Source organism: Triticum urartu, chromosome 7A, assembly GCF_056163025.1.
Source record: "Triticum urartu cultivar PI428250 chromosome 7A, HENAU_Tu73, whole genome shotgun sequence".
Classification (NCBI taxonomy): Eukaryota; Viridiplantae; Streptophyta; class Magnoliopsida; order Poales; family Poaceae; genus Triticum; species Triticum urartu.
The window spans coordinates 571341252-571368697 of record NC_141879.1 but is presented as its reverse complement, the minus strand read 5'-3'; the positions used below and the strand labels follow the sequence as shown (position 1 = coordinate 571368697).

Here is a 27446-nt window from a genome sequence, read left to right as displayed (position 1 = left end):
GATATTTTTGTATACTAATCTATTTTTGGGTAATTAGCTAATATAAGCAGGCCAGTTTAAATTTAAATGGTCATGTAATTCGGCGTGGCTTTAGCTATTTGGCTGGGACATTCCTTTTGCCGCTGTATGGATCTGATTTGACTACATTTGGATTGGATTGGCAGTTCCCTGTTTGTTTGGAGGTTTACATGCGGTGTCCCAGTAGTTGTGATTTGCATGCCTGCAGCCTGATGTACAGAAAGATCGCATGCACAGGTTGCTTATAATGTACTAGTCGATCCATGGGACACATGGGATTTTAAGAGGCGATGTGACTAAGTGCATTGCTTTTGCATGTGAGCTGGCTGTTTATATAAACTAGCATAATGCCCGTGCGCTGCTACGGGCGCAATACAAAAATAGATGAGCACAAGACCATAAATTGTGGGCATTTTTATCTTCTCCACCAAGATGGAGTACCTCAGCTTTTCTAGGAGTACATACATAGCTAATATACTTTTAGATACATACCAAAATTGTGGGAAGACATAACATAATCTTTTGATCTCTTTGTTCCTTTCTACTCCCCCTGTTTCTTTATCTAAGGTGTATTATTTTTGGCACGGTGACAAGGCACACGATTATAGACAAGGTAGGACAAAATTACTCTTGGCATCATCGCGAGACATGACCGCAACAAGAGTATTTACTTATGGGTCACCACCGCAACAAGACATGACATCATCTTCATTCTCCCTGCCTACCTCCTATTTTCTGATAGCCCTTCGACCTCACCTCTGACCTTGCTATCACATTCATTGCTCTTGTTTGTCATGGTTCATACTATTCCTATCCACCAATGATAGTGCATTAAAACACCTCAAGGTAATATTCTCTCACTATCACATACAATTGACAATAGTAACAACTGTGGTGGCAGGGAAATATTCTTTCAATGGGAGGCAATGTTTTTGCGACTTTGTCAATCTCAATACCAACTGCCGTTGCCACGGAAAAATAAATATAGTTCACATGAAAAATATATACTCTTAAGAAAGCATAATTGTCCATCTACATTGCTCGTTCTACTTCTAACTCTGCCATGAATGAAATATTTGTAATCCCTCCCTCTCTTCGATCGTCTTGCTCCGCTCTACAGTAAGTTCAATAGAGCACAAATTTTATTCTTCCTAGCTCACATTTATGGTTACAAGGAATTAAGTATTATACTGGACATAACCTTGCGAATACATAACACACCCACTAATGTACTAACCAACTTAACTCTGCCATGGAAGCTGGGCACATCCTTAGTGTAGAAAATTGTATTTTCACAAACCTTATGAAAATTTAGTACTGTAGCCTGCATTTTCACAATCACCTAAATAGTATTGTTCACCCTAGCCAGATAAAAAATGAAAAGAGTGTATGAAAAACCACCATACGTCAAAACATTCCATGAAAAAACATCTCATCTATGCATGCACAGATGGTCGTGTAATCTGAGTATCCAAATTGGCATCCAAAATTTGATCTCAATACATCAAGTGAATCCTCAAGCATTGCTGGTGTAGAGGAACAAAGGGTCAAGGTACGTATACAGGAAACCCAAATTAGTAGAACTATTCAAGTGATTGTTACTGAATCCATCCTTCTATGTACAGAAGTATGACGCCGACACTGCAAGATACATAAGTCAGCTGGCCGGTACATCATTTACAAACTGTTCGTTGTAATGCCCGAGTCATCCCAATTCATCTCCAACTAACTTACTGTGAGAAAACAGCACTGATTTTATTTTACCTTTTCTCACAATGAAAAATTTATTTTAAATTATTGTGCATTATGAATGTTTTCTCTTGACGAAAATTTGCACGTAAGTAGGACATTAAAAAATGTCTATTGCTGCTTGTCTAGAGCAATTAACTTCCGAGGAGAGCAAGCATATATGTTTAACATAAAAATAGCAGAGTATATATAGGATTATGCTGAAACAAAATGAGTGTAATATTGGATACCTTGAAAGGTTTGTGACGATGAGAATTTTAGCACATCTGAAACCGAAATTATTACTCTTGGGAGGAAACGGCATAAATAAATCTTGCAAAGCATAAATGGGCCAACCAATTGAGGCTGAAGATCTGAAACGCAGTCATCCAAAATTTTAAGAGTTAGTGTGAAAATTGTTTACATTATGAAATAGGTTGGAGAAACAAAAGAAAAGCTAGTGTCGCCCAAAGGAATAGTTAACAGGAATACAAAGCTTCTTGGCGAACTGACCAACAGTTAACTAAAGAAAAATACCGGAACCGGGGCATACATATTATACATGGAGGATCATCATGCACATCAATCGACATTATCAATTTTTTAAACCAGGAATACACTCCTGTTCCTCCAACCAATGAACATTTGTACAACGGATTCGTGAAAAAGATAAATCTACAACAAAATTGGAACTCTGGTGCGACAGGGACATACTCATGATTACGTGTGTGGTGTACAATTACAACCAAACACATTATCACCGATGTGTCATACGAGCCACGGCGGTGGAGTTCAGACTTGGAGGAGCGACGGTTGCGAGGTGTTCAACCAAAACAAAGCAGTAATGAAGGGGGATATAGTAAGGTACTTATGACCTACTAACACTCAGTCTCCTCACTTCTATTCATGCAACTATTATAGAGGGGGCCCAGAATTTTTAGATAGTTTAATCTGAGTTGTTCCATCTGAATATTTTATAAATACATATTCGAGATTTCTAAAACTAAACCTAATTGGACACCGATGAACAACAATGATCAAAATTTCTCTTCAAAGCTTTGAATAAACACATCCGCGGACCTCCAGAACAGCAGAATTCACCAACAAATATATATTGTATGAGTCTCGGTATTATAAGGAGAATTGCACCCAGCAGACCATAAAATTTCAAGGGAGGGGATAAAGTAGCTAAAAGGAAGAAGAGTGGACATGGAGAATAACTTACAACTGATGTTCCCCCAAATACCTATTTTAGTTCCACTTCACTATTTTGTGTTTGCTTGCATTGGCTCAGCCTTAGGCACCATCATGGTGTGACGCTGCACCAGCACCGCAACACAGATGGTACCTCTGGGCCGCCCATGTGATACATGTGCTATTTGTCCATGGCTTCACATGGAATCAAACTGCATATGTACATTCATGTACATTCAAAACTGTTGGAACAAACATGTTCAACTGAATTGTTTTCAGCAGTGGATCAACTCACAAACTTACTTAGACTGATAAGTAGGATGCTTCTGTTCTATTAGGGAAACATCACAAAACTCACATAGGTACATGAAAATTGGTAGCTTTGTACTTACCTAGCTGATATATGGGTCTCACGGATGCCAAGTATCTTGGGCTGCTCTAATGTATAGAAGAAAAATGAGGCTTGCCCACTGATTCACACGTCCATGTGACCTTCACTTGGTCTTGGTCTTCTCTGCTCATGCTGATACAGTTAGAATGCAATGACCATGGTGTCTCTAGTGCAGCCACCCCCGGGCCCGACCGCGACATCCTCCTCGAAGGCTTTAAGGAGCCCGCACCGGCGTCCACGCCCTTGTCTACCATCCCCGACCTCTTCTTCCATAGGTGCCCCTATGCATCATCTGCTCGCTCAGGGATGTGTTGCTCTAGTGGCGGCTGCCAAGATGCCTGACCAACTTTAAAGATATGCCTGTCACCTTGTCAAATAAGGCGAGCAAATGATAAGAATTTAGTGTAACGGAATTCATGTGGTTTCACTCTGTTGTGTCAAGCCATCACAAGATTTTACAATAAATGAACCAAAATCACCATGGCCTCTTCAAGCAGAACTACTCACACTCGACTGTAAGGAGTGCAGTACATCTACTAAATCAGTTGTACCTTTCGAGGCAACATACTAACATAACAAAGTAAACATGAAAAATCTCACCCATAGTATCATGTCATCAGCGGCAATGGATTTTCCTTCAAGGTTGCAGGCTTGTGCTCACTGAAAATCCATAATATATCAGGCAATAGAAACATTCAAGGATTAGCTTACAAATCCATAATCGATGGGAAAAACCAGGAACAAAAACATACAAAATTTATCCATCTCTACCTATCCAGACACACACGTACTGCAGGGCATATATAGATTAGTAATAGTGATTTGTACTCTCTATGTATTAGTTCGTTTCTTGCATCAATTTGATAAGCAAACTGGGTTGCAGCAGTGCCTCAATAAGAATCATTATACAGGACACGATGGCACACACGGCAGCATTTAAATCACGGCTCTAAAAATTCAGGGATATGCAAAAAAATAAAATCAAACCTGCATTAGTGCATCGTCCAGATTCCAGAGCACGGCAACAAGTAGATGAACACCCTTGAGGCCAAGGTAGAGCACGTCCGTCTAATATTCAGTGGGTCTTAAAGAAATCTGATCGACAGCACACAATCACATAGGAATAATATTGAGTGGATTCTCAAAAATTAACCCAAACAATCAGAAGACTTATATGTGGCCACACCAAGTAGGAACAGAGCAGGCAACAAGCAGTTAATATATGTAATTCCCACAATTTGAGTAGAAACCCGACTCAGGTAATAGACTGTTCGTATATGGGCAAGGTAATGATGATGGCAGCTACGCTTGCAGACACACAGATAATATTAAGTCTCTCAACACGGCAGAAGGGAATTTAGCTTGCAAATCAAAAGGACAGAACTGAATGTAGCTCGCATGAGATCAATCGTACCTGGTACATCGACGAGATTGTGCGTATGGAGCAGGAGCGGCCGACGGAGTTGGTAGTACAGCGAGATGGATTAATTCCTGATAGATGAGATGTATCCTCTTAGCATTACTCAAAAAAGGATACCTGATAGATGAGATGTATACTCTTAGAATTACTCGAAATCACCGAGTTCACTTTCACATACCCCAAGATCTGAGGTAGAACTTTATATCTCTAATTATCCTCTACTCAAAAAGCGCTTCAATTACTTGCAAAACCTGCCATCACCAAGACATCAACACTTGTAGCAATAGACATCGTATATTACAATATATATCATCGGCTCATCTCATGTTGCCTAAATCTACATGGACCAATCAAATAATTGTAGCCATATGAAAGAAAAAACTGAAACAGTTCAAAGAAAGGCAAAGAATCTTCAGGCTCTGTAGCAACAATGGGATTGCTCTTATCTTCGAGAAACTCCTTTTCTGTAGAAGCAGTCAATCATGTCTAAAAAATCTGGAAACAGCTAGCAGGCTAACAAATATGGCATTATTACTGCACATAACTGAATGCAAATTACAGTAAGGGGCATAACCTGTGAAGATGGCCATCCGTCCTTGTTGCTGCAGTTGCATAACTCCAGGTTTCAAAAAAAAATTATGTCATTAAGCAACTCAACGAACATGTGTAAGGCACACCTGCAGTAGGAAGATTCAGCAGCCACATGCAGCAAGTCAGGAGTTGTGTATGAGTAAATCAGAGAAAGGAGAAAAGATGAAATCCAGGACATAAGCGGTCGTCCAGCTGCTGCTGCAGCTGCAGGTTGTGCGTCCAGATCCGGGGCAGTCATCCTGCACATAAAAGAAAAGAAACCAAGGAAGGAATCACGAGCAGGGGGAGATGATGAATCCGAGGAAGAACGTCCGTAGGTACACACTCACCATAGCCGTCACAGGAGATCCGCGGTCGCCGGCGCGCGTCCTTGAAGGTTGAGGCGTCGTCCTTGAGGGTAGGGTTTGGGGCATCTCCGTCCGTCCATGGCTGCTGCCGGGCTGGGTCGGACCTCCATGGCCGACCTCCCTCGAGGACGGACGCGGATCAGGTGACGACGGAGCGCTGATGCCGCCGTGGATCTGGGCGCTCCCTCTCCCTTCCCTTCCCTTGCCTTCCCTTCCCTTCCCTTGGGATTCCCTTGGGAGAGGAATAGAAGGTTGGGGGCGGCGGCGCAGGGGGGCGAGGAGATCGCCGGCGGCGGGGTTGGATTGGGGTGCGGCGGCGGCTGCGACTGGAGACGGGAGACGAGGTAGGGCTAGCGAGGGATTGGTTCTGTCGCGACGGAAAAACCAGCGGAGGGGAGGTGGTGGACGGAACCAAAAATAACCTACGAAGGTTAACTTACTAAAAAAACCGGACGAAAGTGGTGCACGAAATTTGACCAGCAGAGACTACCAACTGCTTTATTAAGAGTAGAGATTATTAAAGAATTAGAGATTAGAGATTATTTGTTTCCTGAAAATCTATTATTTGTTTCCTAAAGCAAATTGCATTAATGAGAGAGATCTGTTGATTTGGCTAAGGTAGGAAAGAATCTATTATTTATTTGTTAAAGCAAATTGCATTAATGGGAGAAATCCGTTGATTTGGCTAAGGTAGGAAAGAATCTATTATTTGTTTCCTAAAGAAAATTGCATTAATGAGAGAGATTTGTTGATTTGGCTAAGGTAGGCGGTTTTTGTGGTTCATGGCGGCTCAATGTGAGGTGGGACGAGGTACCAAAAAAACTATGAAAGGTGGGACGAAAAAAAACCTGGGAGGTGGGAGTTGTCCCTGGTTAACCTACGAAATTTTATAGATTTTTTAGGAAAAAAAACTAGTGGAGATGAAACGAAAATTAACCGACGGAGACTACCAACTGCTCCATTAGGAATAGAGATATTTTCCAGGCATACTTTTTGGGCTAATTAGCATAGGCCACTAGAATACACCGTTTTGATTCCCAGTTTTTCTTTGCCTATTTGAGAGATCTTTCGTTCGACCGTTCAACGTGAGCAGTTTTTTAAATGCTTCCATACATGGTGTGGACGATTTTTTTCACAAGCCGTTTAGCGTCGATGGTCGTATTAAGATGTGTAGTGGATTAGTGTTGATCCTTTTGATATTTTGGATGGTCGTAATGATAGAGTCTGATGTGTATTAATAGGTTTATTCAAAGTGATCAGGTGCTGAGTTTGTAAATTTTGGGCACGCATCTCATATACTATCACTTAAGAACGCAGGTTTATTTATTATTTGTCATTGTTGCCGGACTGCCTGGTTAGAGGTTTCCAATATCTATATGTTTCTTTTTTTAGGGGATATCTATATGTTTCTACAAACACAAGTTTGTATATATGCCATGCTAATTTGAAAGCAAGCAGATTACGTTCAAAGACCAACTAGCTGAAACACTATATGCAGCTGAGGAGAATGTTTCTTAAGCAACCTTGGAATTAATACGTGATCACTATAAAATTGCCATCAATGATCATAAAAATCATGCATTTGAAGTCACAAAAAGGAGCCTCTTTTTAACGATAGACAAGGTACGCACCAAGCAATGACAGTTATAGACTGATGATCCAATCATTTCTTACAATGGTACTAAGCCACCTATAGGTCGCATGCAACAATTTTTAAAATCTTTGTATCATTTCAGTACAGATACCAATCTAGGAGGCTCCACTAGAATGATATAAGCTGTCAATGAATGTAATGTGTTTAGTCTTGTTAGAAAGAAATGACAATGTATATTTTCCATCTTGCAAAATGTACTCCAAATGTATCCTTTCCAAATTGGTCATGTGCATAGCTTGCTTTTGTGTGACTACAAAGTTATATGCTCTTATTTTATACCACATGAGATAAAAATATCATATATAGACGTAATGTATCGACAGGGCGCGGCGTGCCGCCGCGCGGGCATACCTAGTACAGCTTAGTATTGTAGATCTTGATTTTTTGTCAATATAATTTTGGTCAAAGTTTGTATAGTTTGAATTAAAAAATTATATACGGAATAAAAGGAAATAGAGAGGTACTAGGTCAAGTCAGATAAAAAATGTGCTAGATAACTGATAACTTATTTTTAGTAATGATAGGTAAAACTATTTTTTTAACATTTACACAACAAACATCTACCATGCTTCAAACTTTTGAATAAAAAATTAATCTACATACTATCTCGAAACAAAAAAAAAAAGATAAAAGTGATAGCTAATACTATAACCATGGCACCATGCAGAAATTTGAAATGGGCGATATCCGCAGTTGGATTTTTCTTTTTTTGTTTGTAATGATATGGATTGGAAAGTCCATGGCAATACCGGTATCTATTTGTGTATATGTTAGTATTTCTTTTCAGTTTCTCTTTGATGTTCTAGACATGTGTTTTGACTATCTACCACAATAAACCCATTTTCACCTTTGGAGGACACGAGTTAAGAGTGCTTACAAGCTTGCCTTTGATGAAGCTTGTAACACCCGTGTGTTACTTAAGGATAATTAAAATGCATCGATTGTCATTTAGAATTAAATTTTGCTTAACTATCATTTTTCTAATAACTCAGGCATGCTAGTATTTATAAATAATTTTGGAAATAAATATCTTAAGACCAATAGGTGCATCCCAATCATTAGTAGATTTTCTTTGTATTAGAAGATGGTGGAGTATTGCATTTGCTTGAGCAATCCACGTACACTTACATGCATGCATCAATGCATGGCATGCACCACATCCATGGTCTGTACTCAACGCACTGCATGCATCCATCTAGTCACCGTTGCCGTAATGCATGTACGTAGCCTGTCGACTAGCTCAGTAAGGTTAGCTGTATTTTCTTCTCACAGGCCAGCTAGCTCTTGGATTACACTGTACCACCGTCTAGGGCAGTAGATATTTTTACATGCAGCGATGAGAAGGCTTGTTGCATGGCTACGTGTCTTTTCCTTGAGAGATAGAATGTACGTGTCATTGCTTTGGTTAGAAACATATGCATGCATGAGCTAGTAGGTGCATCGAACCAGCCATTAGGTGAAGCAAAGGGGCACTAGCTTATCCTTTGGAGCAAGCAGGAGTTACGGCGGCAGCTGGACGACGATTAATGTGTTCACAAGGAGCTACTCACTTGTTACCAGTATATAAGGCGACCAAGTGCTGTAGCGTAGGACCATTGACACACTAGTCAGAGTCGTCTGCTGGAAGAAGAAGTTGGAGCTCTCGCTGGTGTTGTTCCTAGCGACCGCGTGGTAGACGGGTACTGCTGTCAGGCAAGTAGCAGTTCCTCTATTCATATTTCGTTGTTGTGCTTGGTCCTGCGACTTGCACACTGTTACACTGATCTAGAGATATACTGCTGCTAGTATTTCTTTTGCTAGCCACTGTACCGTGATATATGAGTTCTTCTGCAACTGTCCTCTGTTCGTTGGCCACGGTACTGTTGAAGAGAAATATGTTCCGGTGAGCAAGTAATCGTCATGATTATTTGGGCTTACGTGGAGACGTGAGGATTACTACATAAGTTTCATCATACCACTGACCTCCTTATTTCCATATTCACATATTGTCTATATTGGTGTCACGACCGCAAACATATTGTACCGGTCACGGTTTAGGTATGGGACTGTCTGAGTTCTCCGCTGGGGGCGACACTTGTTCCGAACAGGGTATCGGTGATGGATCCTTGGGAACGACCCATACTAGTAAGTCAAGTTGTCGTGCCTCAGGGGGTCGAAGGGCTCTGCTCTTCTAGAACCCACGTGGTTCTGGTCGAGACTGTCGATGTCGGAGTACCCCTCTTAAGAGTGTAAAAGTGTGAATATTCACCCCTGTGAGTCCCGTGTAGGGAACCTTGCTGGTCACGTGTGATACCAATATTTTTCCCTATACACCGCTATAAATATTTCCAGTATTCCGTTGAACTCTGTTTAATATCATCTTTTAATTCAGCCTTTTGCACTACTTTATTTTCCGCCGCTAAATCTGTCCATTGCTGTCGTATCATTTCCTTGAAACTGAATTACACCGTTGTGATATCCATAACACTTTCTCCTTTTGTACCCTTGAATAAATGCTACTTGCTGGGTATGAATCATCATACTCATCCTTGCTTAATTTCTATTTTTGCAGCCCAAAGTGGTAATGATCCTGAGCTTGGCTTTGAGCAGTAGGCGTAGCACGCGCCGGGAGGGAATAAATTGAAGTACTTTAGAAGTTTATTTTCAGCAAGAACTATGTATCCCCAGAATAAAGAATACATGCTTATTATGTGTATTATTGTGAAAAGTTTTAGTTTAGGCCTCACACGTTTATAATCTTTTGTTTATAAACATGTGGCGGCTGTTACGTCCGAACCATGTTTTGGGGCGTGACGGCTTAAGTGGTATCAGAGCTTAGGTTAAATAAAATTAAAAACTGTTGCAACTAATGGGGAATAACCAGGGTATTATTTTGTGCGTGTAAGTTAGAAACGCTCTTTTTTGTGCTTATTTTATGTGAAGCTAACATTTACGTGGCTCATTTGATTATATGTCCTGTCATGAAATTTAGTATTTCACTTCTTATGCATGCATTTTGTTAGTGCTAATATGTGTGGTTGGAATCAGGGATGGATGGCCCAACCATCTTCCATCTTAACTTTGTGCAAATCCTCGAGGAGGTAGCCGATCATTTTCACCTAGAGCCACCAGTGATCTCTACTAGTGCTCTTTCGGATGGAGGAATCCAGGGAGCTGTGCACGTGCAGGTCACTCCACATGACCCTGGTGCATACACTACCTTCTATGGCTATGGCAAGGATGATCATGAAGCTGGGTGCTCGGCGGCTCGTGAAGCGCTTAAATCACTCTACTTTAGTCTGAACTTTGGCCTAGTGGACTTGCACAGCTATGAGTACTGGGAGACTTTGCTGGACTTGGCACGTTCTGAGCAGCAACACCAGGAGGAGATTGCACAACCCCAGCAGTACCATGAGGTTCGTAGGAAGCAAGAACTAGACGAGTTAGAGCAGGAGCATCAGGCCCTACTTTATGAAATAAAGCATGACCATGAAATAGAGGTGGAGGACCGCGATCGCTGGATCGAGGAGGAGGGACACAAGACCAAGAAGCTGAAGCAAGAAAGAGATGAGCTGGAAGATGTCAACAACAAACAGGAGAGTGAGATGATGGATTTGAAGGCAGAGAACTGGTGCCTCCGTCAGCAGCTTGTAGCAATGAAGGATGAGAAAGGAAAGAACTAAGGGCGTGCAACGTACTAGCTAGCAGGCGATCGTACAACTTGAGTGGTCGTACGTACTAGCTTAAATAAATGAAGTGGCAGAGCTACTAGTATCTAGTGTGTAATGATGTGACCTATCCAGTTCGCATGTGATGTCTGCCTCCTGTAGCAACCCTAGTAGTAGTAGGTTGCTTCCACTTTTACTAGCCTTTGCATGTAGCTTGATGTTGACACTAGCACTCCTGTCAGGTGAGGCTGTGCAAATTTTGGTTGTACGTGTCAACCCCTCTTATATAGTAAAATCAACTTTTATGTACTGATGCATGCTATGAAGAGTGGCAGTTTATTTATTTATTTTGCTCTCCATCCTTCATGATTGTATAGATGGCTAACCACGATCATGGAGATTTTTCTACTACCCACGCTGGAGGTAGCGGTGGATCTCAAAGGACCGCAGAAGATCAACTTCCTCCAAGTAATTTGCTCTTGGAGATTTTGAACCGCCAGGAACAAACTCAAATGCGACAGACTGTAATCTTGGAGCAGTTAGTACAACAGTCACCCCGAGGAGAGAACTCTCATGAGGGTGGGACACAGGACAGCTTGCGCCAATTCATGCGACTGAAGCCGCCTGCCTTTCTTGGCAGTGCTAATCCTATGGACGCAGATGACTGGTTAACTAAGATAGAAAAAATATTTGAAGCAAGGCACTGTCCAGAGCAAGAGAAGGTGACACTAGCTACGTTTATGTTACAAGGTGGAGCTTTTGATTGGTGGAATGTGCACAAAAAGAAATATCCAGAAAATTATTTGATTACTTGGGCGATATTTAGGCAAGAATTTCAAAGAAAATATTTTCCTGAAAGTGTTCAGAGGAAAATGGAGCTTGAATTTCTACAGCTAAAGCAAGGTGATAAAAGTGTGGCAGAATATGAAATTAATTTTTCTAGACTTGCCCGTTATGCGATGGCGTACGTTGAAAATGATGAAGTAAAGGCGCGAAGGTTCGCTCAAGGCTTACGTCAACCCATCAAGGTGCGCGTGGAGGTATTTGAATTAAAATCATTTTGTGACATAGCTAACAAGGCTCTTACAGTGGAACAAGCATACCTTGAAGAACATGCTGAAGTTGAGAAACCAAACAAAAAGATGAGGTTCGACGACCGTGGTCAAGGAAACATGCAAAGGAAGGCACATCAAAATTGGCGCCCAAATAATCGAGCAACATATTAGCCCATAGTTAATAAATGTGTTATTTGTCATGGAGATCATATGGCTTCCCAGTGTGAGCAGCGACAGGGAAAATGCTTCGGATGCGGCAAGGAGGGACATGTTATCAGTCAGTGCCGGAACAAGAATTTTACTCATAATCAGTCATTTGCTTTGCCTGCACCAAAAACACCATTGTACCTACCTGCACCGCCTCCTAAGGCGAATATTGCTCCTTGGTACACGAACAATCCTGGAAGGAAGCAACAGCCTGTTCGTGCTAAAGTAAATCATTTGACCCAAAATGAGGTGGACAATGATAGCAATGTGGTTACAGGTACGTTCCGAGTATGTTCTCATAACGCGGTTGTTTTGTTTGACTCTGGTGCTACCCACTCTTTTATTTCTTCTAAATTTATTGGTACCCATGGAATAGAAAGTACACCTATAAAGAAAAAAATCGTGGTAGAGTCTCCAATGGCTGAGATGATAACTCGAAGGGTATGCACTAATTGTCCGGTTATTATAAGGGGACATGAACTTCGGGCAGATTTGATAGTACTAGATATGCATGATTTTGATATAATACTAGGCATGGATTGGTTGATTGAAAATCATGCAACTATTGATTGCCATGGGAAGAAAGTGATACTTCAAGTACCTGGTCAACAGAAAATAGTGTACCAAGGGAGCCACAAGAAAACAAGGTACGCACAAGTTAGGAACTTGGAAATAAAGGAGAAACGTATAGAGGATATTCCTGTGGTTGAATTTCCTGATGTATTTCCTAAAGAGTTACCTGGAATTCCACCGGACCGAGAGATTGAGTTCAGCATAAACCTGGTCCCTGGTACTAATCCTATTTCAAAGACCCCATACAGAATGGCTCCAGCAGAACTAAAAGAACTCAAGCAACAGATCAAAGAGTTAGAAGAAAAGGGATTTATTCGTCCAAGCATGTCACCATGGGGCGCTCCAGTATTATTTGTAAAGAAGAAAGATGGCAGTTGGCGATTATGTATTGATTATCGGGAGCTGAATAAGGTAACTATTAAGAATAAATACCCCTTTCCTAGGATCGATGATTTATTTGATCAGCTACAAGGCTCGCGGGTATTTTTAAAGATAGATTTGCAATCGGGGTATCACCAGCTAAAAATTAAAGAAGGAGATATTCCAAAGACAGCTTTTCCCACCAGATACGGACACTACGAATATATAGTCATGCCGTTTGGATTAACAAATGCACCCGCAGCTTTTATGGATTTAATGAATCGTGTATTCAGACCATTCATGGACCAGTTTGTTGTGGTATTTATTGATGATATTTTAATATATTCAAAGACAGAAGAGGAACACGCCGAACATTTGAGAGCAGTACTTCAAAAATTGAGGAAACACCGGTTATACGCTAAACTCAAGAAGTGCGACTTTTGGTTAGACAAAGTATCATTCCTAGGCCACATTATTTCTGGAGAGGGTATATCTGCAGACCCAACAAAAGTTCAGGCAGTGTTGGACTGGAACAGACCAACCACGATTACTGAGATAAGAAGTTTTCTTGGGTTAGCCGGATATTACCGGAGATTTATTGAAGGTTTTGCTCAGCTTGCAGCACCACTGACATAGCTCACTCGCAAAGGAGTAAAGTTCGACTGGACCGAGAAGTGCGAAGAAAGTTTTCAAGAATTAAAACGTCGACTAGTGTCTGCCCCAGTTCTCGCAGTACCAATAAATGGGATTGGATTTACTATTTTCTGTGATGCTTCAAAAATTGGTTTCGGTTGTGTCCTCATGCAGAACAACAAGGTAATCGCATATGCCTCTCGACAACTTAGACCATATGAGAAAAATTATCCAACACACGATCTGGAATTAGGTGCTATAATCTTTGCTCTAAAAATATGGAGACATTATTTGTATGGAGAACACTGTGAGATTTTTACTGACCACAAGAGTTTAAAATATATCTTCACACAAAAGGAATTAAATATGCGGCAGAGAAGATGGATCGAGCTATTTAAAGACTACGATGTCTATCAATTACCATCCGGGTAAAGCAAACGCAGTAGCTGACGCGCTAAGCAGAAAAGCTGATTGCAATGTGGCATCTTTAATCACCTCACAAAGGAAGATTTTGGAGGACTTAGACAAGATGGGAATAGAGGTGCATGTACGTGACCCATCGATCACTATTATGGCACTACAGGTCAAACCTGATCTTCAAGAAAGAATTAGGATAAAGTAACTGGAAGATCCTTTTCTTGTCAGTCTTCGAGAAAGCATAGAGCAAGGAAAGCCATCAGAATTTCACATACGGATGGATGGATCTATATGGTTGAGAGAACGTATTTGTGTACCTAAAAATGCAGAGTTGAAATTGGAGATCATGCAAGAAGCTCACACCACTCCATACACTGTACATCCTGGTAGCACAAAGATGTATCGGGATATTAAAGGAAATTTTTGGTGGCCAAATATGAAGAGAGAAATAGCAAGATTCGTCCTGGAATGTCCAATATGTCAGCAGGTAAAGGTGGACCATCAAAAAGCACCAGGCCTCCTGCAACCGCTAAGAATTCCTAGTTGGAAATGGGAGGATATCAGTATGGATTTTGTTACCGGATTGCCGAAAACTTCCGCAGGATATGATTCTATATGGGTTATAGTAGACAGATTGACCAAGGTGGCACAATTCATACCAGTCAAGAAAACAATGACCCTTGAAAAATTAACAAGGTTATATATTAGGGAGATAGTTATGAACTATGGCATCCCTGTAAATATTGCTTCAGATCGAGATCCAAGGTTCGTTTCAAGATTTTGGAGAAGTTTACATAAGACCTTGGGGACCAAACTGAATTTTAGTACAGCCTATCATCCCCAGTCTGATGGACAAACAGAGCGAGTCATACAAATACTGGAAGATATGCTTCGAGCAAGCATGTTGGACTTCAAAGAAAAGTGGGATGAGTCCCTTCCTCTAGTCAAATTTGCATACAACAACGGTTATCAATCCAGTATAAAGATGGCTTCGTATGAAGCTTTGTATGGTAAGAGATGTCGTTCTCCTATATGCTGGGAAGAAATTGGTGAGAGGAAGTATATAGGCCCAGAATTAGTTCAACAGGCAGAGGAAAAACTACGAGTAGTTCGGGAGCATTTAACGGCGGCACAGAACCGTCAAAAGAAACAAGCAGACACCAAACGGAGGGAAGTTGAATTTCAAGAGGGAGATCTAGTATACCTAAAGGTTTCACCTCGAAAAGGTACGGGACGTTTTGGTTTGAAAGGAAAGTTGAGTCCAAGGTATGTAGGACCTTTTCAAATTATTGGCAGAGTTGGACCAGTAGCCTACCGATTAGAGCTGCCTCCAAACTTGTCAGGGGTACATAATGTTTTTCATGTATCCACACTGAAGAAATGCGAGACACTGCCAGAAGCAACACAACTACCAATCGTGGAACTGAGACCAGACCTATCATACGAGGAGTACCCCCTGAGAATACTAGATGTCAAAGATCGAGTAATGAGAAAAAGGACTATTCGATTTGTCAAAGTCCAGTGGAGTAACCACAATGAGGACGAGGCGACATGGGAAAAAGAAGACGAACTTCACAAAAACTTTCCGCATCTTCTATCGACCGGTAATTGAATTTCGAGGACGAATTTTTTATAAGGCGGGGAGGATGTAACACCCGTGTGTTACTTAAGGATAATTAAAATGCATCGATTGTCATTTAGAATTAAATTTTGCTTAACTATCATTTTTCTAATAACTCAGGCATGCTAGTATTTATAAATAATTTTGGAGATAAATATCTTAAGACCAATAGGTGCATCCCAATCATTAGTAGATTTTCTTTGTATTAGAAGATGGTGGAGTATTGCATTTGCTTGAGCAATCCACGTACACTTACATGCATGCATCAATGCATGGCATGCACCACATCCATGGTCTGTACTCAACGCACTACATGCATCCATCTAGTCACCGTTGTCGTAATGCATGTACGTAGCCTGCCGACTAGCTCAGTAAGGTTAGCTGTATTTTCTTCTCACAGGCCAGCTAGCTCTCGGATTACACTGTACCACCGTCTAGGGCAGTAGATATTTTTGCATGCAGCGATGAGAAGGCTTGTTGCATGGCTACGTGTCTTTTCCTTGAGAGATAGAATGTACGTGTCATTGCTTTGGTTAGAAACATATGCATGCATGAGCTAGTAGGTGCATCGAACCAGCCATTAGGTGAAGCAAAGGGGCACTAGCTTATCCTTTGGAGCAAGCAGGAGTTACGGCGGCAGCTGGACGACGATTAATGTGTTCACAAGGAGCTACTCACTTGTTACCAGTATATAAGGCGACCAGGTGCTGTAGCGTAGGACCATTGACACACTAGTCAGAGTCGTCTGCTGGAAGAAGAAGTTGGAGCTCTCGCTGGTGTTGTTCCTAGCGACCGCGTGGTAGACGGGTACTGCTGTCAGGCAAGTAGCAGTTCCTCTATTCATATTTCGTTGTTGTGCTTGGTCCTGCGACTTGCACACTGTTACACTGATCTAGAGATATACTGCTGCTAGTATTTCTTTTGCTAGCCACTGTACCGTGATATATGAGTTCTTCTGCAACTGTCCTCTGTTCGTTGGCCACGGTACTGTTGAAGAGAAATATGTTCCGGTGAGCAAGTAATCGTCATGATTATTTGGGCTTACGTGGAGACGTGAGGATTACTACATAAGTTTCATCATACCACTGACCTCCTTATTTCCATATTCACATATTGTCTATATTGGTGTCACGACCGCAAACATATTGTACCGGTCACGGTTCAGGTATGGGACTGTCTGAGTTCTCCGCTGGGGGCGACACTTGTTCCGAACAGGGTATCGGTGATGGATCCTTGGGAACGACCCATACTAGTAAGTCAAGTTGTCGTGCCTCAGGGGGTCGAAGGGCTCTGCTCTTCTAGAACCCACGTGGTTCTGGTCGAGACTGTCGATGTCGGAGTACCCCTCTTAAGAGTGTAAAAGTGTGAATATTCACCCCTGTGAGTCCCGGGTAGGGAACCTTGCTGGTCACGTGTGATACCAATATTTTTCCCTATACACCGCTATAAATATTTCCAGTATTCCGTTGAACTCTGTTTAATATCATCTTTTAATTCAGCCTTTTGCACTACTTTATTTTCCGCCGCTAAATCTGTCCATTGCTGTCGTATCATTTCCTTGAAACTGAATTACACCGTTGTGATATCCATAACACTTTCTTCTTTTGTACCCTTGAATAAATGCTACTTGCTGGGTATGAATCATCATACTCACCCTTGCTTAATTTCTATTTTTGCAGCCCAAAGTGGTAATGATCCTGAGCTTGGCTTTGAGCAGTAGGCGTAGCACACGCCGGGAGGGAATAAATTGAAGTACTTTAGAAGTTTATTTTCAGCAAGAACTATGTATCCCCAGAATAAAGAATACATGCTTATTATGTGTATTATTGTGAAAAGTTTTAGTTTAGGCCTCACACATTTATAATCTTTTGTTTATAAACGCGTGGCGGCTGTTACGTCCGAACCATGTTTTGGGGCGTGACAGCTTAAGTGGTATCAGAGCTTAGGTTAAATAAAATTAAAAACTGTTGCAACTAATGGGGAATAACCAGGGTATTATTTTGTGCGTGTAAGTTAGAAATGCTCTTTTTTGTGCTTATTTTATGTGAAGCTAACATTTACGTGGCTCATTTGATTATATGTCCTGTCATGAAATTTAGTATTTCACTTCTTATGCATGCATTTTGTTAGTGCTAATATGTGTGGTTGGAATCAATGTAATGTAGGCATGTATTCCGAATATAGTCATACGTGCTTATGGAAAAGAACTTGTATGACATCTTTTGTCCTACCCTCCCGTGATAGTGGGGTCCTATTGGAAACTAAGGGATATTAAGGCCTCCTTTTAATAGAGTACCGGACCAAGCATTAACACTTAGTGAATACATGAACTCCTCAAACTATGGTCATCACCGGTAAGTATCCCGATTATTGTCACTTCAGGGTTAACAGATCATAACACATAATAGGTGATTATAGACTTGCAAGATAGGATCAAGAACTCACATAGTGAAAACATAAGACGTTCAGATCTGAAATCATGGCACTCGGGCCCTAGTGACAAGCATTAAGCATAGCAAAGTCATAGCAACATCAATCTCAGAACATGGTGGATACTAGGGATCAAACCCTAACAAAACTAACTCGATTACATGATAAATCTCATCCAACCCATCACCGTCCAGCAAGCCTGTGATGGAATTACTCACGCACGTGTTGGGGAACGTAGTAATTTCAAAAAAATTCCTACGCACACGCAAGATCATGGTGATTCATAGCAACGAGAGGGGAGAGTGTTGTCTACGTACCCTCGTAGACCGAAAGCGGAAGCGTTAGCACACCGCGGTTGATGTAGTTGTACGTCTTCACAATCCGACCGATCCAAGTACCGAACGCACGGCACCTCCAAGTTCAGCACACGTTCAGCTCGATGACGTCCCGCGAACTCCAATCCAGTAGAGCTTTACGGGAGAGTTCCGTCAGCACGACGGCGTGGTGACGATGATGATGTTCTACCGTCGCAGGGCTTTGCCTAAGCACCGCTACGATATGATCGAGGTGGATTATGGTGGAAGGGGGCACCGCACACGGCTAAAAGATCAAGAGATCAATTGTTGTCTATGGGGTGCCCCCTGGCCACGTATATAAAGGAGTGGAGGAGGAGGGGCCGACCAAGAGGAGGAGGCGCGCCCAAGGGGGGGCAATCCTACTCCAAGTAGGTTTTGCCCCCCTTTCCTATTCCAACTAGGAGAAGGGGGAAGGAGGAGATGGAGAGAAGGAAGGAGAAGGGGGGCCGCGCCCCCTTCCCTTTCCCTAAACCCTAAACCCTGCGCGCCACCTCCTGTTGCCTCTCCTCTTCCACTACTTTGGGCCCATGAGGCCCAATAAACCCCGGGGGGGTTCCGGTAACCCCCTGGTACTCCGGTATATATCCGATAACCCCCGGAACCATTCCGATGTCCGAATATAATCGTCCAATATATCAAACTTCATGTCTCGACCATTTCGAGACTCCTCGTCATGTCCGTGATCACATCCGGGACTCCAAACAACCTTCGGTACATCAAAACTCATAAAATCATAATATAACCGGCATTAAAACGTTAAGTGTGCGGACCCTACAGGTTCGAGAACTATGTAGACATGACCGAGACATGTCTCCGGTCAATAACCAATAGCGGAACCTGGATGCTCATATTGGCTCCCACATATTCTACGAAGATCTTTATCGGTCAGACCGCATAACAACATACGTTGTTCCCTTTGTCATCGGTATGTTACTTGCCCGAAATTCAATCGTCGGTATCTCAATACCTAGTTCAATCTCGTTACCGGCAAGTCTCTTTACTCGTTCCGTAATACATCATTCCGCAACTAACTCATTTAGTTGCAGTGCTTGCAAGGCTTAAGTGATGTGCATTGCTGAGAGGGCCCAGAGATACCTCTCCGACAATTGGAATGACAAATCCTAATCTCGAAATATGCCAACCCAATAAGTACCTTTGGAGACACCTATAGAGCACCTTTATAATCACCCAGATACGTTGTGACGTTTGGTAGCACACAAAGTGTTCCTTCGGTCAACGGGAGTTGCATAATCTCATAGTCATAGGAACATGTATAAGTTATGAAGAAAGCAATAGCAACAAACTAAACGATCAAGTGCTAAGCTAACGGAATGGGTCAAGTCAATCACACCATTCTCCTAATGATGTGATCCCGTTAATCAAATGACAACTCATGTATATGGTTAGGAAACATAACCATCTTCGATCAACGAGCTAGTCAAGTAGAGGCATACTAGTGACACTCTATTTGTCTATGTATTCACACATGTATTATGTTTCCGGTTAATACAATTCTAGCATGAATAATAAACATTTATCATGATATAAGGAAATAAATAATAACTTTATTATTGCCTCTAGGGCATATTTCTTCAGTTTCCCACTTGCACTAGAGTCAATAATCTAGATTACACTGTGATGATCCTAACACCCATGGAGCCTTGGTGTTGATCATGTTTTGCTCGTGGAAGAGGCTTAGTCAATGGGTCTGCAACATTTAGATCCGTATGTATCTTGCAAATTTCTATGTCTCCCTCCTGGACTAAATCCTGGATGGAATTGAAGTGTCTCTTGATGTGCTTGGTTCTCTTGTGAAATCTGGATTCCTTCGCTAAGGCAATTGCTCCAGTATTGTCACAAAAGATTTTCATTGGACCCGATGCACTAGGTATGACACCTAGATCGGACATGAACTCCTTCATCCAAACTCCTTCATTTGCTGCTTCCGAAGCAGCTATGTACTCCGCTTCATATGTAGATCCCGCCACGACGCTTTGTTTAGAACTGCACCAACTGACAGCTCCACCGTTCAATGTAAACACATATCCGGTTTGCGATTTAGAATCGTCCGGATCAGTGTCAAAGCTTGCATCAACGTATTTACGATGAGCTCTTTGTCACCTCCATAAACGAGAAACATATCCTTAGTCCTTTTCAGGTACTTCATGATGTTCTTGACCGCTGTCCAGTGATCCACTCCTGGATTACTTTGGTACCTCCCTGCTAGACTTATAGCAAGGCACACATCAGGTCTGGTACACAGCATTGCATACATGATAGAGTCTATGGCTGAAGCATAGGGAACATCTTTCATTTTCTCTCTATCTTTTGTAGTGGTCGGACATTGAGTCTTACTCAACTTCACACCTTGTAACACAGGCAAGAAACCTTTCTTTGCTTGATCCATTTTGAACTTCTTCAAAACTTTGTCAAGGTATGTGCTTTGTGGAAGTCCAATTAAGCGTCTTGATCTATCTCTATAGATCTTAATGCCCAATATGTAAGCAGCTTCACCGAGGTCTTTCATTGAAAAACTCTTATTCAAGTATCCCTTTATGCTATCCAGAAATTCTATATCATTTCCAATCAGTAATATGTCATCCACATATAATATCAGAAATGCTACCGAGCTCCCACTCACTTTCTTGTAAATACAGGCTTCTCCAAAAGTTTGTATAAAACCAAATGCTTTGATCACATTATCAAAGCGTTTATTCCAACTCCGAGAGGCTTGCACCAGTCCATAAATGGATCACTGGAGCTTGCACACTTTGTTAGCTCCCTTTGGATCGACAAAACCTTCCGGTTGCATCATATACAACTCTTCTTCCAGAACTCCATTCAGGAATGCAGCTTTGACATCCATATGCCAAATTTCATAATCATAAAATGCGGCAATCACTAACATGATTCGGACAGACTTAAGCATCACTACGGGTGAGAAGGTCTCGTCGTAGTCAATCCCTTGAACTTGTCGAAACCCTTTCGCAACAAGTCGAGCTTTGTAGATAGTAACATTACCATCAGCGTCAGTCTTCTTCTTGAAGATCCATTTATTCTCAATTGCTTGCCGATCAATGGGCAAGTCAACCAAAGTCCACACTTTGTTCTCATACATGGATCCCATCTCAGATTTCATGGCTTCAAGCCATTTTGCGGAATCTGGGCTCACCATCTCTTCTTCATAGTTTGTAGGTTCATCATGATCCAGTAGCATGACTTCCAGAACAGGATTACCGTACCACTCTGGCGCGGATCTTACTCTGCTTGATCTACGAGGTTCAGTGATAACTTGATCTGAAGTTTCATGATCATCATCATTAACTTCCTCACTAATTGGTATAGTTGTCACAGGAACCGGTTTCTGTGATGAGCTACTTTCCAATAAGGGAGCAGGTACGGTTACCTCATCAAGTTCCACTTTCCTCCCACTCACTTCTTTCGAGAGAAACTCCTTCTCTAGAAAGGATCCATTCTTAGCAACGAATGTCTTGCCTTCGGATCTGTGATAGAAGGTGTACCTAACAGTCTCCTTTGGGTATCTTATGAAGACACATTTCTCCGATTTGGGTTCAAGCTTATCAGGTTGAAGCTTTTTCACATAAGCATCGCAGCCCCAAACTTTAAGAAACAACAACTTTGGTTTCTTGCAAAACCACAGTTCATAAGGCGTCGTCTCAGCGGATTTCGATGGTGCCCTATTTAACGTGAATGCGGCCGTCTCTAAAGCATAACCCCAAAACGATAGCGGTAAATCAGTAAGAGACATCATAGACCGCACCATATCTAGTAAAGTACGATTACGACGTTCGGACACACCATTACGATGCGGTGTTCTGGGTGGCGTGAGTAGCGAAACTATTCCGCTTTGTTTCAAATGTAGACCAAACTCGTAACTCAAATATTCACCTCCATGATCAGATCATAGAAACTTTATTTTCTTGTTACGATGATTTTCAACTTCACTATGAAATTCTTTGAACTTTTCAAATGTTTCACACTTATGTTTCATCAAGTAGATATACCCATATCTGCTTAAATCATCTGTGAAGGTGAGAAAATAATGATATCCGCCATGAGCCTCAACATTCATCGGACCACATACATCTGTATGTATGATTTCCAACAAATCTGTTGCTCTCTCCATAGTACCGGAGAATGGCGTTTTAGTCATCTTGCCCATGAGGCACAGTTCGCAAGTACCAAGTGATTCATAATCAAGTGGTTCCAAAAGTCCATCAGTGTGGAGTTTCTTCATGCGCTTTACACCGATATGACCTAAACGGCAGTGCCACAAATAAGTTGCACTATCATTATCAACTCTGCATCTTTTGGCTTCAACATTATGAATATGTGTATCACTACTATCAAGATTCATCAAAAATAGACCACTCTTCAAGGGTGCATGACCATAAAAGATATTACTCATATAAATAGAACAACCATTATTCTCTGATTTAAATGAATAACCGTCTCGCATCAAACAAGATCCAAATATAATGTTCATGCTCAACGCTGGCACCAAATAATAATTATTTAGGTCTAAAACTAATCCCGAAGGTAGATGTTAGAGGTAGCGTGCCGACCGCGATCACATCGACTTTGGAACCATTTCCCACGCGCATCGTCACCTCATCCTTGGCCAGTGTTCGCTTAATCCGTAGTCCCTGTTTCGAGTTGCAAATATTAGCAACGGAACCACTATCAAATACCCAGGTGCTATTGCGAGCTCTAGTAAGGTACACATCAATAACATGTATATCACATATACCTTTGTTCACCTTGCCATCCTTCTTATCCGCCAAATACTTGGGGCAGTTCCGCTTCCAGTGACCAGTTTGCTTGCAGTAGAAGCACTCAGTTTCAGGCTTACGTCCAGACTTGGGTTTCTTCTCCTGAGCAGCAACTTGCTTGCTTGTAACATCCCAAAATTCTAAATTTTGGAATGTTATAATAAATAGATAGATTTGATTGATTGTGTGAAATTGAGTGAAATTCAAAACCTTTTTGAAAGTTAAATGAGAGGGAATAAAAGGACTTTCCCAAACTTTCATTTTTCATTCGTGATCTCCGTGAATTCAAATTCTTTTCACCACGAAACCCTGGAGAGAAGATGACATGACTTCTTCCATTTATTTAAATGACAAGGGGTGTTGAAAATATTTGAATTTCATTTGGAAAATATTTCCAATTCTGAAACTTTATGCAACTCAATGATTTTCACGAGAGGAGATAAAATGACTTCTTCAAATTATATGAAATATGAGTTGGGAGTTTCAAAGGATCAAATTCAAAGTCTTTTTGGAATTATTTTTCAATTTGGAGTTATTTGGACTTTATTCAAATCATTTTTCTCCAAAAATAAAATACATGGAAAATAGGGTAACATGATTCCCTACAACAGAAAATTGGAGAGAAATAAATTTGATTTCATTTTGGTATTTTTAAAATGATTTTTGTTGGATCTTATTAGAGCAGGAGCACTGTTAGAATTATTAGAATTTGTGTGTATTTTATTTAATGCCAGAGGAATGTGCATGTCATAGAAATTCTTTTTCTGAAAATTCTGATATATAATATGCCTATATAATTTTTTTTATTTTGTTATTCGGTTTTCCTTCTATTTCTATTTAAAAAAAATTGTACGTGCGGCCCATATTTATTTATCGCCTACATGCGCAGTATAGTAGCTTCTGGCGCCCCATTGTTTTTCTCTTAAATAGGCCAGGCCCAACCAGCCTTTTTTTCTCTTAGGCCGAATTTTGTAAAAAAAAAACTGCACCGCAGCGTGCGCGCAGTCGGCCGAAGGCCTTTAGGCCCATCCGCCTCTTTTTTTCTCTGTTTCGTATATTTTCGTCTACGTTTAGTCCCACATTGCCTAGCCTTTGACCCCTGTTTATTATCAAACCCTTGGGAGCTACTATTACGTTATGCTTACATTGCCATGCTATGCTCGTAGACGTGGATTGGGTTTTGAGAGTATTCATGACAGATGTGAGATTGTTAATTAATGGTTTACTTAAAGGTGGAAACTTAAACACACATCTGGGTGGATTGAGGCACCTGGGTATTCCAGGATTGCCTGTCTAGGCACCTGGGTAGACCAGGATTGCCTGTTTTTATTTGGACTGCCACCCAGGCTCAAAGGGATCATAAGATTATTCATGCTAGAAACTTCCGTGTGCAGCCACAAGCTATTATGGGCTCTAGCATAGTTGATTAAGTCGTGCGAACTCTTACAGGGTAGACTAGCAAATGTAGGGGAAAGTAGGTGTAACGGTCTATCCATCGCAAGGTGCTAGCGCTTCTGAAAGACTATGTCTCGGTCATCCGTCTTCTCAAACACCATGTAGTGCGAGAAACCAAACGGAGGCGATCGAGTCTTGTGGGGAAAAGTGCGCAAACCTCTGCAGAGTGTATAAACTAATCATGATTAGCCGTGTCCCCGGTTATGGACATCTTGAGTATCTAGTTCTTGGATTATCCTGTTGATCTCATCACGTTACTTAAATAATTGGTTGGGTTTTAATGATGATGCTTAATTGGGATTGAGAATGTTGTCAACCATTCTCAATGTTTAACAACCACCATGGTAGTGAAATAAAATTTATTCCTTTGCAGTAGGGAAAAATTGGCTTTACGAAAAACTATAACCATAGAGCTTTTCCACCAGCCAAATATGCATGTAGTGATAGCCTTTATTCATCATTCTCTATGGTGTGAATTTGCCAGTACATTCAATGTACTGACCCTTTGTGGCTGCAACATCTCATGTTGCAGGACTTCTTACGACGAGTAAGTGATACGTTAGGGTTATGATTTCTACACTCAACTTTGCCGTTGGTGTTGATGGGAATCCACAACCTTTGTTACTTCCGCTATTTGGATTGAGGTAATAGTATTTACGTTATTTTATACATGTGATTTACCTCTGTTATAAATCCTCGAGTACTATGTGTGTTAGCATACCGATCCAGGGATGACACTTAAGCACAGAGACTTGATCCACTCGGGTCGGGTCGCTACAAGATGGTATCAGAGCACATGTTGACTGTAGGACGTGACCCTAGAAACTGGCAAGCCCATAGCAAAGATTTTTCTCTACAACTTTCCCTTTCAAAAGATCTTTTATATCTCTTCTCTTCTGAGCTTATTCAAAAATTCCCTTTAGTGAGACCATACCCCTTCCCCTTTTGACCACACAAAGATTCGACGGATGAGACCACTCCAAGAAGTACAAGATATTGGACAACTAAGACCGCTTCAGAATGAAGAGGATTTTACTGTGCATCTGAATAATGGAAACTACAACGGTTGAAGACCGAAGACAAGTAGAATTTGAAGGCTCTGAAGAATTCTCAGATTTGTATGACTTAGGAAGTCTGCCCTTATGGAACTTGGCAGACTATGGAAGTTGTCAATGCCCGAGATCAGGGTGTATCGGAGAAAGACCGAAGCATGGAGAGTTAAAAACTTAAAGTTTTGTCAAAGAAAAACCTAAGGCAGGAGATATCAACTATGGAATGATAGCTCATGGGAATGACAAGAGCAGAAACACGGTTATCCGTGATGTCATTGCCCGCTGATGCTATTGTCACCGTGCTGAGTTAAGGATGCATTTCTTCAGAATGGATTTGATGGAAGAAGGCTGATGGAGCACCTATTAGTAAGATGAAGTTTTAACCTTAGCCGGTGTATCGCCAGGATCTGGAGTAGTACATCAAGAAGTTTAAGGTGGAGCTCCATGAAGCCGTATTAGACAAGGAAGCATTTCGTGAAGAACTTAGGAACCAGAAGCTGAAAGTAGCCAAGCCGGAGGAGCTACAACCTCAAGATACCGGAGATTTGCCAGGAACTGAAGGACAGTAGGATCATGGCTCATGTCGAGGTTGATGAAACTCAGAAGTTTGGAACGCAACTCCAGAAATATTAAAGGACATCAGGATAGACTTTGCGACAACAGAAATGATCTGGCAAAAGGATTTGAGAAAGACAAGCATGATCGGGAGAAGCCATTGGAGGCATGAACAAGACTTGAAGAGTTAGACAACGTTGAAGATTTATTGACCTTTAGAAGACCAAACCCCTGTTATATACCTATGTTAGATGCGATGTTTGTGAGCTGTCATTTGTTTGATGTTTTTCCCGACAGCCACAAATAAAATCTGTCTTTTCAAAACTTTTGTTTGTATTGTGTGTATCCCTCTCTATCTCTCTTATCTCACCCCAAAACCATGGACCCAATAGAGGATGAATGAAGATGAGCTTGTATTTTCTGGACCGATGAGTCGGTTGGAGACGGACCGATGGATTCAGAACATGGAGGATCACATGAAGAATAATCCTGTAGTTGGAAAGGATATGACCCAGCATGCTCTTCAGTGCTTTGAAAGAGGTGCTGCTACTTGGTGGAGGATGTACCAAACCATCAATGGATGACAAGGAGTAACCACTTGGAAAGAATTTAAGTTGACTCTGCCGAAGTCTCGGCTTGTGTCCCAGAAGTTGAAGCCTTATGGAAAGGATATGAAGAAACCTTGTGCATGCAAGATTTGTGGAGAAATAGGACACACCCATAAAGAACACAAGGATGAATGCCCTAATTGTGAAGGAAGTCACCCAGTTGAAGAATGCCCAACTAGGCAGATTACTTGTTTCTTGTGTGAAGGGACTACCCACTATCCTGCTCAGTGTCACATTTACCCCATGGTACAACGAACCATCCAGCAGAAGAAAGAAGTAAAGAAAGGAGCCCTTATGGGAATTTTAGAAGAAACTGTGATGAAGGAAGAGGTGGAGGACAC

The 27446-nt window shown here is 41.4% G+C and overlaps 1 long non-coding RNA gene across 23 annotated transcripts; it reads right to left on the bottom strand.

Moving 5' to 3' along the window:
• Positions 1-245: 245 nt before the first annotated feature.
• LOC125520226 (uncharacterized) lies at positions 246-6103 on the bottom strand. 23 transcript variants are annotated; one of them, XR_015609958.1, is made up of 7 exons: positions 5672-6102; positions 4930-5581; positions 4746-4822; positions 4319-4426; positions 2972-3991; positions 1998-2120; positions 262-828 (listed from the first exon to the last, which is right to left on the bottom strand). It is a non-coding gene; the product is annotated as an uncharacterized LOC125520226 (long non-coding RNA). The 23 variants fall into 23 exon arrangements; XR_015609959.1 differs by having other exon boundaries at positions 324-828; positions 3333-3991; positions 5672-6100; XR_015609956.1 differs by lacking the exon at positions 262-828 and adding an exon at positions 843-1132.
• Between the last annotated feature and the right edge of the window lie 21343 nt (positions 6104-27446).